Consider the following 10,674-nt stretch of genomic DNA (forward strand, 5'->3'; position numbering starts at 1 on the left):
CAGACTCTATCTAGTCTTACCCATTTACTTGAGTATTTGCCCAAATAACTTAATTGGAAATGGGGGGTGGAAAACCAGAGGGAAAATCTGTTTCTCTTGGTCTTTCAGTCACTGTTAGCCAGATCGCTTTAGAAGGAAATGGGGACATTAGATTGGAAGGACCAAGCATGCCTAAGTGACAAATCCCGTTCCTTACTCCCCAGTGGATTTCAAAGGAAGACAGCAGTTTGAACTGTACAGCCACTGTGGAAACCAGTGCTGCAGTTCCTCAGAAAGGGAACCAATCTTCCTCAAGATCCAGCTAAACCACTCTTGGGCATCTACCCAAAGGACACTTCGTCCTACCACAGAGACACTTACTCAGTTGTGTTCATTGCTGTTATAGTCATAATACCCAGAAACTGGAAACAACCCAGATGTCCATCAACAGATGAATGAATAATGAAAATACATTTATACAATGGAGTATTAGCCGTTAAAAAATAAAGTGAAATTAACAGGTAAATGGATGGAACTAGAAAAAGTTGTGATGTAGCTCAGGCCCAGAAAGACAAATGTAGTATCTGAAGCTCAAGTTTGCAGTGGACTCTGTTTGGTGGCAGGAGATGAGATAGGATCTCATGCATCCCAGATTGGCCCCCAACTCAGATCCTCCTAGCTCTACCTCCCAAATGCTGACCCGCCATGCCTGACTAATACCATGGGTTTCACACACACAGACAATCTGTGTCGCACAGGCTTCACGTGCTAGGCAAGCGCTTCACCACGGAGCCCGTCTCCAGCTACGTCATACGGTTCACTCTTAGTGGGACTGTGTTACTTGGAGACTCAGATCTCATAACTATAGTAAAGCCAGCTCAGTAAGAAATTTCTCTCCACCCCACCATGTTCTTCATGCCAAACTGTTCCATTCTGAGGTCAGCATAAAGAAGCTGTGATTTGGAACCTTTATATTCTCTACTGGTGAGTCCAAGTTTCCTGTTCTACATGACCTTCGGGGATCTGTCATAGAGAAAGCAAATGGCTAATTAAAATATTAAAACTGAAGACATATCTGGACTTAAAGAGGTAGGGCATCCAGGCTAGAATGACAGTGAATGCCTATAATCCCAGTACTTGGGAAGGAAGCTGAGGCAGAGGGTTCAAAAGTCCAAGTGAAACATTGTTTTGAAAAGCCAAGGATGGGCTACTCGGCGGCAGAGCACTTCCCTCAACTGTGTGGGGTAAGATTTGGCTTAAATGATCATTTGTAAAACTGCCCCTTTTTCCCTTGCCAACATCGTTCCCAATGTTGGGGTGGTGCACATCCATTTAAAAGAATCAGTTGGTGCTGATGGGAATCGGTGAGGAGAATCCAGAGGCTGTGGGCGTGTGCAGACAGGTGTAGGTAACACCTCCCGATTGACATTCCACCGGCCCGGGCTTACACCTGCCAGCAAGCAGGATAACAACTTCAGTGTCTTCCTGCCCAGTCTCCTTATGACAAGGGGTTTTCCTGCCTTCCCAAGTTTGACATTAAGGACTAAAAAGGAAAGGTAGTGTGCCCGATAATGTCACGGAATGACGTTACCCTACTCTTCCCTGTGGTTAGACTAGTCAGCATATTTGGGGACTGGCCAGGGGTCTCCAAAAAGAAAACAACATTAGGGTATTGATTCTGTCAATGGGCTGAGCAAATCCTCCCAGGCAAGCAGATCACACCAGCTGACTCCCAGAAAGGCCAATACCACACAGGGCCTCTGTTCTTGTGCCAGGGGAGGGTTGGGGAGGATATGGTCCTGGATTTTATGCATGTTTGTTTACAATATGGTATCCATGTCATTCTTTTTTATTTAAATTTTTAAACGCTTTAATTGATTCTTTAATGGATTTCACATCATACACCCTGATCACACCATCTCCTAGTCCCTTCACACCTGCCCCTCACCCTTGTAGTGCCCCCCCCAAGGAAAACTAAAATAATAATAATAATATAGATTTTTAAAAGATAAAATAATTAAAAAATACATGACTATCAATTTCAATTAAAAACAAATCAACAAAAAACAAGCAAACAAACAAAACAAAAAAACAAAATTCTTGGCTCCTCCGACCCTCCATCTTCTTTTGTCTTGGTGGCATTGGAAGCTGCCATGTATCTTGCAGTTTCCTTACAGATGTTCTTTGTGTAATGTGTTGTTGATCAGGTTCAAGGCCTCTGGCCTCCAGCAAACCATCAACACAGAACCCCCACAGAAACTCCTTGGACATCCTGCTGTTGCCCCGAGTCATGTTGACCATTCAGGACCAGTCCCTTCACACACCCCAGCGGGTCACAGATGGGGAAGATGTTGATGCAATGTATTTTTATCCCATTCTTTCCCCTCCCCCAACTCCTCCCACCGTGTCCACGTGAGTCTTCGTACCCCCTCTCCAGAGATTCGCTGAAGATGCCAGGGCTGATGCTCCGGGTAGAGGCCCCAAACTAGCCAAGAGCACATCCCATGTCTAACAGGGCGTTCCTGTCAAGGTTGAGAGCCATTACCAGAATTGAAAGCTTGAAGAGCTAGATGTGTGGTTCAGAAGAGCAAGTGATGGGCCCAGCCTGTGAAGAAGGGAGGCATCACGGACCCTTCCAGGCTGCTGCTGCCTCCAGCCGGAAACTGAGGAGAGAGCAATCACAAAATCCGTGTTACTCCAATGCAGAAAGAAGAGAAGGCTCACAGACCACTAGTGTGGATAGAGCTGTGACCTTTGCGGGCTCCATTCTGTTACAGTGGTGTTTGGTGAACAGACCACCTTCAGCTGCCTCAGTGTTGGGCTCCAACAGAAACAGAAGCAAAGAGAGCACTTGCTTTTGGGATCACGGTCCATGGGCCTTAGACTTCTTGACAAAAGCGTGTTTGATACTGCAAAGGCTTTTGTTATCCAGAGTGACCCAGTGTGACACGGATCAACCAAATCTTTCCCTGAACACACTGCTGGCAGGAGCACATGAGACTCACTGGAATCTGGGTTCAGAACCACATCCCAAGAATAAAAGCTGTAAAGGCAAATGTGCATAGCAATTTCTGAGTGTTTTTCTTTGAAATTTGACGTTGAAATAAAAATACTTTCTCACAGCCCTTCGTGGCTGGCATCTTTTCATGCATAGCGTGTAATATAATTGATATTCATTGAGTTCTGAATGTTTCAGAGGAAAAGCTGATACTCATCTTGCAGAGCGGTGTTGCTCATTATCATTTTTATTTCAGTGGGAAGAAAGGATGAGGGGAGTGTAATTAATTTGACACAGATAATTCTGGGTTGAACATTCCAATCTCGACACCATTTTAAGACCTCCGCATTATTAAAAGTCCTTTGTCCTCGCTTGCACTTCTTGCTCTTGCTACCCTTTCTGGTACAAGGCCATTGCTTGCTGGCTTTTTCTTGATCTGTGTCATCAATGGCTCAACTACCATGGATGGACCTCTTGGTTAAACCAAGATGCTGGATAGACACCAAAGCTCAGTTTTTCTATCAACTCCTGAGCTTTACCAGGTCCTTACCAGTTCCTCAGAAGCTACGTCATATCTCTATCTGCAAACTCTTCAGAAACACTGTCACCATGGGAGCTGCGTCTAACCCTTAACAATGACTTCTGTCTCCCCAGCCCCCGGAGGGAGGAGCGTGAGAGTTATCTTGCTATGTAGTCCTGGATAACCTGGAACTCAGTATGTATTGTAGGTCAGGAGAGCCAGGGATTTGCAATAATCCTCCTGCCTCAACCTCCCAAATGTTAGTATTACAGGCATGGATCACTATACTTGGCTGCAATAACTTTTTCCTTTAAAATTTTCTTTTTCAGGAACAGATAAGCTGCCTCAGGTTCTCTATTTAGTAAACCACTTATCCCAAGAGACATTCCATCTTTACAGAGACCTTCCTAGATTATCTTTTTTGGAGTAGAATGACATTTCTAACTAGACACAGAACCCCTTATTTGAAAGCCATTGTTGAGGTCTGAAACTGGGACATTGTGTGTCAACCATGCTGTTCAGCAAATATTTACTAAGTACGGTACGGCTCTGTCAAGGGGAGGGTCCCTGTCCGGTCAACATTTGCTTCTTAAGGTATGAGGGACAAGGCATTGTGCCCTTCAGTTCAGATCTGCACTCCTGTGCTCTGCTGCGTAGCTGAGTAAGGAATCTACAGATTGTCCCTTTACTAATGTGTTGTCTGCTTGGTTTGGTTGGGGACAGAGGAAGAGGGACCTTCCTTTGAGTTTGTCAAGATCACCTCAGCACAAGTTCACAAAGGGTCAAAACCCTCCGTGTACTTTAAGCCCCCAGGATAGCAGAGTGGCAGCTGCTTCTGTCAGAGGACTAACTTCTGTCTCCCAGGGCCCCTTTCGACAGCATCTCCATCTGGAACCCTGTGGTGCCCTGTAGTGGCAGCTGCTTCCTGGGTTACTTCCGAAGACTTCAGCAAATAGTCTTTCTCATCCCACCCCTCACCACTGAGGTCACTGGGCTTTGGACAGTTCGTTAAATCAACTGAAAAAACTGTAGTGACACTTCCAGCTGTACAGACTGACACATCAAATCCAGACTCCGGTTCCATGCATTCGATTTAATGATGATGGTCCATGACTCCATTCCCACAATAAGCCCCAGGCCGCTGCCTGCACAAGTCAGTCAGATACTGCATTCTGCTGAGTATAAGCTAATTCCCTCTGTTAGACTTCATTTTTTCTCACAGGAACTGAGATCTGACCCCAGTTATTGTTTTAAAAGTAGAAAGCACCTGTTGGCAGAGAAGGAATCTGGCTTTAACTTCGTTTGACTCTTCCCAGATGTGGCCATTCAAAACCCCTTCCAAATAATGAATTTCCACGTCAATGTCATGGCCAGGCTCAGTAAATGCCTGGCTGAGTCTCTTGGTTGCGATTCTGTGGAAAATTGGTCCTTGCTGCTAGAAATAAGAATGAGATCCCCTGAGAGCTGCCGTAGATCGTCTCTGGTCCTCTGTCATGGGCAGAAACGTAGCAGTTGAAAACTGCCGCTTGGCCGAGGCCATCCTATTCCATTGTGTCTCAAACTTTTCTGGTGCTGTGGCCAAATCCACGGCAAGCTCAGGGGAGGAGGGGTTATTCGGGCTCACAGTCCATAGTGTGAGGGAAGCAGGAGCAAGAGACATGTGATCATAGAACATCCACAGCCAGGAGCCAGAGATACAATGAACGCTGTGCTCAGCTGACTTTCTCCTTTTAATGTAGTCCAAGACCCGGCACATCGAACAGTGCCACCCCACAGTTAGGGTGGGTCGTTCAACCTTAACCTAATCTAAAAAATCCCCCTCATACCTGAAGCTTGGCCCTTTCGTGGGTCTATATTCTATCAAGTAGACAGTATTGACTATCACATATTGCCTGGTATTCATAGTTTATAATGTTAGATTCATAATATAATCTGGCACACATCTGTAATCCCAGCACTTGGGAAACCCCCCAAACAGACAGATTCTCAGATATAATGACTGACATATTTAGTCCAGTTGAGTAAGCAAGGGGCAGTAAGAATCATGTGCCTCTTGTCCCTTTACATTCTGCTTGTATATGAAAATCCACGCCATCTCACTAACCATCCCTGTCAGTAGCTACTTCATCCTGTGTTCAGGATATTTGGTCACACTGTGTGAAGGTGTTTCTCTATCCTTCCTCACCTGCCTAAGGCACCTTCTGATTGATTTAATAAAGAGCTGAATGCCAATAGCTAGGCAGGAGAGGATAGGCAGGACTTCCAGAAAAATCTGAAGTGGTGGATTCGCCAGCTAGATATAGAGGAATTCAGGCGTATGGTACAGAGGAGAGGTAACAAGCCATGTGGCAGAACATAGATTAATATAAATGGGTTAATTTAAGTTATAAGAGCTAGTTGGGAACAAGCCTAAGCTAAGGCCAAGCTTTCATAATTAATAAGAAGTCTCTGTATCATTATTCAGGAGCTGGTGGTCCAAAGAAAGACCCATTACAGTCCTGATCAATGAGAATGCTGATTGAACCACCTCTCTGTGCTGTTGAGCCCTGGTGTAGTTTCCGCCATAGACAAAGAACACATCCTGACATGTAAGGTCGAGTGGTTAACCAAACCAATTCCCGAACTCACCTCTGAGGGTCTCTTTCTGGATCAGTCAGCTCAGTCAGAACAGAAACCACACAAGAGCTTTTTTCTTTCTTTCTTTTTCTTCCTGTCTGTACCAATTGCTACACTGTTCTTTTTTAAAAACATGTTGGATTAACCAAATCTTCAGTCTTGCCTTGGTCACCAGTGGCTCTTGCATTCATGTGGTACAGGTTCACACACATACACATAAATAACCATCTTTTTAAAAACCATCTTTTTTTTTTTAAAGAGAAAATTAGTGCAACCAAGAGGAAGCAGAGCCACCCCTAAGCTGAGGATTCAAAGAGGAGTTGGCATTATGGGGACATAGAATGGAGGAGGACACCCTGGAGAGTTGCGTCTCAGACCCCAGGAAAGCATTGCTCTGGTGCCTTATGTTCCAAGCAGCTCCTGAATTTTGTTTTTGATGACCTTGATTTTTTTTACTGTAAAACTCTTTGGGGGCCCAACACCCAGTTCCCAAATAAATACATGCATAGAGTCTTATTCTTACTAATGAATGTCCAGCCTAAGCTTGGCTTTAGCCAGCTTTTCCTGAATTATCCCATCTACCTTTTGCCTCTGGGCCTTTATCTTTATTCTATCTACCTCTCTTTATTTCTTACTCCCTGGCTTGCTGTGTAGCTGGGTGGCTGGCCCCTGGAATCCTCCTCTCCTCCTTTTCTGGCTCCTCAATGTTTTCTTCCCAGATTTCTCCTATTTATTCTCTCTGCCTGCCAGCCCTGCCTATCCTTTCTCCTGCCTCACTATTGGCTATTCAGCTCTTTAATAGACCAATCAGGTGTGTAAGACAGGCAAAGTTAACAGCTTCACAGAGTTAAACAAATGCAACATAAAAGAATGCAACACATCTTTGCATTATTAAACAAATGTTGCACAGCATAAATGAATGTAACACATCTTCAACTAATATCCCACAGCACCTTGAAAACTCCGAGTTGTACTGGTCAAGTACTTTGTAGAGTTTTCCACACTGGAATTCCTCTGATGTCTTCCTCCTCACAATTAAAGCAGGGTTGTAGGTTTGCAAAACAAGTGCCACAAACATGAGGTTCCGCCTCATCAAGAGCAAGCACAAGTGCCACAAACATGAGGTTCTGCCTCATCAAGAGCAAGCACAAGTGCCACAAACATGAGGTTCCGCCTCATCAAGAGCAAGCGCTCAGCATGCTGCTGCCCTGCAACCCCCACCCAACCCTGCTTGTCATGTTTTCTACCGTGGAGCAAACCACTATAGCTTCAGAGAGTTAGTGAAATGTGCTCCCTTCGTTTCCTGTCCGTTTTTAAAGTCTGGACATTTATTTTAGACTGTGGTGGAAATCCAGTACCACCTCACTGATCTTTCCCTCCAAAACTGTTCTAGTTTTGTCCAGTTGGGCTCTTGACACATGTAGGTTGTTTGCATGTTTGTCTGGTTCTGAGTATTTCTTTGTTTCCTTGGACTATAAGATGTTTCAGGCTCAGTTAACACATCTCGTGCCTTAGTTCTTCAGGCAGCACAGAGTCCCTTTAGAAACACTTCCACAGCAATGCTTGCTTGACTCACTGCTCGGGGCCAAACAGTCTGGGATAGGCTGCTGTACTAAAAACCTCCCGACCTGCATATTCTTAGGCTCGGAGACATTGGCATTCTATCAGAACTACCCTGAGCAGGTGGCGAATTGGGCAGGGCAGATCTTGCTCTGAGACAAGAATGTCTGTTAGCAGAAGGAATACATCCATAATTACCAGCGTTACGAATGTGAACATGGCCACGCATAAGACTTCCATTTCAGATGTTTGGCTCCATTTCCAAAGGAGTTTGATACTGAAAGGTCTGCAAGAAGTCATTCGTTGGCTGAAAAGGTGGCACAGGTAGGAAGGTGCTTGCCATGGGGGCATGAAAGCTTGAGCATCACAATGCCACACACACGTCTGCAGTCCTGGCCCTGGGGAGGTGGAGGCAGGAGGATCCCTGAAGTTTGCAGGTCAACCCCAGAGTCAGGGATAGACCCTGTCTGAAAAAAAATAAGCTGGATGCCACATGCACCTGCATCCCTACCCCTACACATGAACATGTGCATACACACGTACACGCACGCACGCAGAGCATTCTATCTTTACTGACGTTCAAGATGAATGATGACAGTTTAAAAATCCTGTAATTACCTTGAAGCCAGGACAGGGTTATTTGGCTCTCTTGTGTGTTAAGATACTAAGTTGCCAATAATAAACGTTTGTGAAGAACTGCACTTTCCTAAACTTACAATGGCATCCCTTCATTTTGAAATCACCAGGAGACTCAAACAGCAGAGCGGATCCAGGGCTCTCCAGGCCACTGGCCCCTGTATATGCATTTTTCTTGTCTTCTGACAGAAATGGCTTGCTTCCATCTGTACAGATGAGAACACAATTACTGTAAGGTGGGCGAGCCCGGCACTCCAATTTGCTCGGCCAAGGGCAGCACTTGTGTGTCCTCGGCTACATCCAGAAGCTCTACTGTTCTAAAAACTTGCTTGCATTAAACATGAGAACCAGACCAGTGTGGTTGCCACAGGGAATTGCAGGCAGCTCCTCCCAGCCCAGGATGAGCTTTGCTCCGGGTGAAGAAAGCTTCTGGGCTGAGGAGGGCTTGGGACAAGTGAGGCATTGAGCATTCTGTGAAGACAGGAGTGGATTTTGGCCGATGGGCCTGATTATGATATTTTTATGTGACAGGGTTTCCATGCAACCTAGCCTACCCTCAAACTAGACATGTAGTCAAAGATGGCCTTGAACTCCTTTTTTCTCCCCTGAGACTGTGTATCTCTGTGTATCTCTGACTGTTCTAGAATTAGCTCTGTAGACCAGGCTGGCCTTGAACTCACAGAGATCCGCCTGCCTCTGCCTCCGCCTCCGTAGTACTGTAACTAAAGGTGTGTGCCACCACACTCAGCATGACCTTGAACTCTTGATCTTCCTGCCTGTCTCCCAAATTCTGGATTACAAGTGTGCACCACGACACCCAGTTTATGCAGAGCTGGGGACTCAAACTTCATGCATGCTAGGCAAGCACTTTATCCATTGCGCTACGGCCCAGCCCCCGATTTCGGTGTGAGTATTCGAGGGGAGGGAGTGGGAATGATTATGGGATTGCTTCTCCTTAACGCCCTGAGAAGAACATGGGTGAGCTATGAGGGTGTGCCTTGGCTGTGTGAAGGAAGAGAACGCCCCTCTAATGAAGAGGGAAAGCAGGAAGGAAGAATGCGAGAGACCACAGAAGACAGGTGGGAGGCTGATGGAGGAGAGAGGCACTGCAGGGGAAAGCCCGCCCTGGAACTCCCGGCTAAGCTGTGCCCTGCTCTGTGCCCGTGTAGACCACAGCCTGGACGGCTGCCTGGTGGTCGGACCCCGTCTTCTCTCTCTTTACACTCTGTTTCCTCTCCACAACTAACCCCACTCCTAGGGAGCAGCGTGGCCTCAGGCCGGGGCCGTCTCCTATCTCAGGCCCTGCTTTGGCATTTGGTACTCAGCTTGAAAACGAAGGGTTTGCTCCTGTGACCTCCACGCTCACTCCCACCCTACCGACTCAGCCCAGGTTCTATCGCTGCCCAGCTGTGAGGCTGCTGCGCAGCTGTGAGGCTTCGGCTGCCCACTGTTGTCTCTTGAGTGTAAAATGGAGATGGTGCCATCCATCTCGGAGGGTTGCTGTATCGACCTAGTGCACGGTGGCAGCTCTGGCTGGCGTCTCCTCGTGTTCCCAGCCCCGCAGGCCTCCTGGATCCTAATGGCTGCAGTCGGCGGCTCTGCCAGCGGCTGCCTGGGCAAGCTTCCCAGATGTTGCTGATGGATTATCAGATGTCCTTTAGAGAGACCATCTCTCCTACACAGCAGCTACAGCGGGCCCGGTCCACCCTGGCTAGACTTCCCAACTGTCTCTCCCTGCATGGCACCCACTGACCTTGAACTCCGACCCTCACAGAAGGGTAAGAACTGAGAGTCAGCTTCGCTGTACACTTGCGTTCCCCTTCCTTCCCACACCCACAACCCCTGTCCTGCATTTTCTTCAAGGTTTCTGGAGTGAGCCCAGCTTTGCTCAGCATTCCCAGTGTGATAAGCTACCCTGCAGCGTGTTATCTCCAACTGTTTACTCCGACCAGAGCTTGTCTGTAAACTTTGTCCCAGGTTTATGGTTCCAAGTCCGTTGCTGACGTGGCAGGCAGGGGCGGACGGACAGCACATCAGGGGACCCTGTTGACCCAGCAGGATGCAGATGTGTTTCCTGGAGCTCAGGGAGCCTCGGTGCCTGAAAACAGCGGAAGCGAGGTCAGCCGCGGTTGCGGACCATTACCAAGTGCTGCCGCGAGGGGGCGATGGCGCCAAACGGTCTCTCCCTGCGGGGAAGGCCACCGGGGGGTCAGACCCCGGCTCGGCTCCAAATTCTTTCCGCTCCGGAGCAGATGGCAGCCGCGAGGCGCCTTTGGAAATTCCGATGTAAAATTCTGCATCCAAACAGTTATTCTACACCCGCGCTTCTCAGTCCTGGTTCCCTTTAAAAAGCTCTAAGCCCACA

This window comes from Peromyscus maniculatus, chromosome 1 (assembly GCF_049852395.1).
Source record: "Peromyscus maniculatus bairdii isolate BWxNUB_F1_BW_parent chromosome 1, HU_Pman_BW_mat_3.1, whole genome shotgun sequence".
NCBI classification, from domain to species: Eukaryota; Metazoa; Chordata; class Mammalia; order Rodentia; family Cricetidae; genus Peromyscus; species Peromyscus maniculatus.